The sequence below is a fragment of the Drosophila ananassae genome, chromosome 3L (genome assembly GCF_017639315.1).
Source record: "Drosophila ananassae strain 14024-0371.13 chromosome 3L, ASM1763931v2, whole genome shotgun sequence".
Classification (NCBI taxonomy): domain Eukaryota; kingdom Metazoa; phylum Arthropoda; class Insecta; order Diptera; family Drosophilidae; genus Drosophila; species Drosophila ananassae.
In genome coordinates this window covers 6,498,652-6,503,209 of record NC_057929.1, presented here as the reverse complement: position 1 = coordinate 6,503,209, position 4,558 = coordinate 6,498,652, and the positions used below count along the sequence as shown (strand labels likewise).

The window sequence follows — 4,558 nt, the reverse complement described above, 5'->3', positions numbered from 1 at the left end:
TTTCGGGGAACACTAAACTTCCAGCAGCGTCTGGCAAAGCGCACAAACACACTGAACGAAACCTAGAAGCTCATATTATATAGTGCTCTTAATCGGACTTTGCATATTGCGAAAAATTTCGTGGAATTATTCAAAAATTATCAGAAAGGTTATCAGCAACAATTTGAATTATCATCAAAAAAATGGAATTTCTAGAAATTAAATTTATACTTTCCAGTAACTACATTTTAAAAGAAAACAACTAGAAACTATAAAAGTTATTAAATTATACAAATATTAAAAATAATACTACTACTAACTATAAAACTTAAATCCGTCTGTAATCCCGCCCACACAGCATTGCCTCCCCTGACATTTGTCACGAAAAGGTCTCTGGGAGTTGCAACCTTTCCATGCTGCTTATGTTGCACCTTCCCATTTTTCAGTTTTTCCGCATTCGCTTTTGCGCAAAATGTCAAAAATATAAATCAATTAACTTTCCGGAAAAACTTTCGGTTTAAAAAGTTTCGAAGGAAAATTTATCGCTGCCACATCGTGGTGCAACGTTATTTATGTGGTTGGAGAAAGGGTAATTTGTTCGGCGGTCACAAGGGGATGTGTGTGATTCTCAACCACTGACTACTGAGTGGGTTTTACGAGGAACACAATAACTCCATTTTGCCGGAAATGTGCGGGTTTTTGAAATATGGAATTAATGAGAATTTAATGCGCACGAGAAAGTGTACTATCTTTTGTTGGAATTGTTCCAATGAAAATAGGAAGTTAAGAGTTGAAAAGGTCATTTGTTGGATTACTGATATGAAAATTTGTTTTTTTTTCAACAAGAGACACAATCTTCTTTGAAGTTTTAATGATATATTGGAAAGAAAGAGCCAACTTACAAATTAGTACTATATTTTTACACATTTTTAAGTTTTTTATGCTTCATAACCAAAAAAACTAAGATGAAAAGTTCTTGCCTAGTGATCTAGGCTATTACTGAAACCGATTAATCGATTAATCTGTGAGATTCACAAAGTTCCATCCTTAAATAGCTTCAGTTTCGTAACGATAAGAAGCCTTTGAAAAATTAACCTGAAAATAAGCCCCAAAAGCAAAATCAAAAGACAAAATACTCTCCCATTTCCATAGCTTTTTACATTGACAGTTGGAAATCGTATTATTTATGGATCATGAGATCATTATCGATATCTATAAACCATTTGATATATCCATCAAACCGCGGCCTTGGCTCGTGCCAACTTTCATCTGAAAACAAACAAATGGAAGCGCCGTGCCGCGAAAGTTCATCAAGTTGGAGCAGGTTCAGCGATAGAAAGTTGATCAGTAAATCGGTGGATCGGTGGGTTGGTGGATGGTCCATCTGATCCGGACATGTGTAAACAACAGTACGTATCTTCAAAGGCCTTCATTCGTTTGCTTTATTTACAAACAAATAAAATGCACGCATTTATCGACATTTATATTTTGTTCATATTCGTAATTATTTCTGGCCAAGCCCCGGCCCGGCCCGGCCAGTTGAATGATAAACAAAGAATTCATTTCATTTCAGATCCAATTCAAGGCAATGAAAATGTTTACGTCGAGATATTTAGAAAGAGTCTGCGATAAATTTCATAAAGATAGAGAGAGGAAGCATTTAATCAGTGGAATTCATTAAAATATAATGATGAAATAAACAAAACTTCATCCGACCGAAGATCGGATGTGGAATTCGGATAAGTTTATACTCGAATTCGTTGTCAATGCGATTAGTGCAGTTTTCGGGGCTATAGCTTCTGCTGTTTGTTCATTTTGTTTGATCTCTCCCACTACCAGACGGCGATTGCTAACGAAATTCGATACTTTTTGCCAAGGAGAGAAAAGAGGCTAACAAACAAACAAACAAATGAACAAATGAACGAACAAACAACCTCACATACTATTCGAGATAAAAATAAAAAAAAAAAAACTTAAAGATACTTGAGAGACGGGTGAAGCTCGAACCTGGTTTGAAATTGCGAACACAGAGCGGCTCTGAATTTAGATGCCGATAAGTAAAATGTATCTGCGCGGCCAAAGCTAAGAAAAAAAAAAAAAAAAATCGAGGCGCAAAATTGAATGCGAAAGCACAGTAACAACAACAACAACAATAACAAAAACAACTAGCACAATACCAAAAGCGTAGCCAACAACAACAACAACAATAATAATAGCTTGCATAAATGGAACCAGTTTTGAGGCCGAGGAGCCAAGCAAAAGTCGAGACTTTAGTTAGCGTCAGCTTTTGAGTAAATTTATGCGGCCAGTTGGGGAATTGCGAAGGGGGGCAGCGAGTGGCAGCAAGGTGGAAGGGAGGACAGCGGCAGCGACAGAGACAGACAGACGGCGGCCTCTGTTTAGACGTCCAACATCTCGGACCAGCAAGCCAGAAATCTCGAAACGATTCCATAGACTTCGGTATAGAGGTCTGGCAAACGAACAACTACACAGAGAGAAATATGTTACTTCGATTGCAGGGGTAATCCTAAGATAAGAATTAAAAGATTAAGAAAAAGATATCAAATAAAAGATATAAGTAGAAAGTTCGAATCCCTTTTATAATTCCATTTTTCATAAGATATTTGTTCAGTAACTAACTAAACTCTTCAATTTGCTTTAAATTTAGTAATTTAATTAATAAAAATCACTTTATTTCACTTTAATCTATAAAATACACACTCTTATTTCTATTGTTTACAAGATACTTTTTCTAATATTGCGTATACGCCTAGTTGTACTACAAGTTAGAAATATCAGAAGATCCTTTTCTAAAAAGTGTTTTTAAAAGTATATTTTTATTAGTATTAGGTACATTTATGACTGTTTTTTTCTTGTTTAAATACATATTTTAGTAAGAAACTAAATATGTATTTTATGAAACCTAAATCTATACTTACATTAAGAAGCGCCTTAGAGCCACACAGAAAATGGCATAAAATTAATTTGAAACCTAGTAAACCCCATATATTTAGTCCTAAACACCATTTTCTAAGTTAGAAACAAATTCTTCAACTTTTCTTTCAGTGCTTAAACAACATGTGAATATTAATACCGGCGATTCGGATCGTCGAGCCAAGTTCTGGTGACAAAATCTTTAGAACCTTCGTCCGCTTCGTCTCCTTAACCTTTTCGCAGCTTCGTGTGCAATTTCATCGTTATTTTCGATTGTACAAATCGGAAATGAGAACGTGAAATTCCAAATGGGTTATGGGATAATGTAGCTGCATAGGACAAGGCCTGGGATTCGGTTTGGGATGCGTGTTAAGGATCAAACGGGTTTCCACCAGAGACTCTGGAAGAGTTTTTTTTTTTCAGGTCCAGCCTGACAACTTGATAAAGATTTCATGCCTTTGATTAATATGTTAAGTCCCGACAAACGGCCAAACGGGACTCGGAGCTGAGGCAGAAACCGCAGCCGCAGGAGGAAAAGCGGGGGAAAATCAAGCAACACGCACGACACCAGAGAGGTGTCCAGAGTCCAGAACATGACAATAAATCAACAGTGTGTTCCAGGCAAGGGGAAACGGCGAATTGGCGGAAAAATTAAAGGTAAGGCGCAAAAACCATGGATAAAGAGGTTTTTGGGGAGAAATGCCATTGGGAGTGCCACTCCGGGAAATTCAATTGATCATTGAGGGCTGACAATGCAAACATCTAATTTTCCTCGCTCCTTGGCAGTTGATTTTCCGCCTGGTTTTTGCAGTTTGAGATGGCAGAGATGAGTAGCGGGATACACAGAGAGAAATGTATTACTTGAATTAGGTAGTTTTGATATTTCTCATTTTTGATTTTTATATTTTCATAAAATAGTTCTAATTTTCAAGAATAAATTTGAGAAAAATGGAAAAATGTTGGGGATTAAGAGTTTTTATTAAAGTTATATTGTGGGCTTTACTTAGATGGCTATAATATCTGTCAAATACCTCTAAAAGTGGTCGAAAAAAATGTATTTTTGTATATAAACAATGTATTTTTGGCAATCATATCTGTTAAATACCTTTAAAAATGGTCGAAAAATGTATTTTTGTGTTCTAAATGTTTAATACAAAATGGTTTCATTTTTTTCCATATTATAACCTTTTCAAAAAGGACACATTTTTTGACGAAACATCTAAAATTCAAAACTGATTACATTGAAATTTTAACTTGAAATTTGATACTTCAAGAATATTAATATTTTTTCTCAAAAATTATTAATTTAACAGATATTTCTACATAAAATCAATTAGAATAGCCCCATAAACAACCCGATATATGTATTCTGAACAACCATACCTCAGGCAATCATTAATTAAAGCGAAAAAAAAATGTTGGAAAAATGGAAATGGCCATAAATCCAATTCCGAATGCCCACTCGACCATTAGAAAATTGATGTAGCGGCGGAAAAACTTTATTTTCTGTGGCAATCATTAACTCTCCTAATTGTAGCTCTGGGGATTCGCCCACTGGCCGTCAAAGCCGACTGGCCGAGAAAGGAAAAAATTTCGAATCCGAAAATATAATATAATATCTATCGTAATAGAATCAAGTGTCGAA

General features: G+C 35.5%; 1 long non-coding RNA gene across 1 annotated transcript; it reads left to right on the top strand.

Moving 5' to 3' along the window:
- Positions 1-1,031: 1,031 nt before the first annotated feature.
- On the top strand, positions 1,032-1,735 carry LOC116654752. Its single transcript, XR_004309961.2, has 2 exons — positions 1,032-1,388; positions 1,553-1,735. It is a non-coding gene; the product is annotated as an uncharacterized LOC116654752 (long non-coding RNA).
- Positions 1,736-4,558: the final 2,823 nt, after the last annotated feature.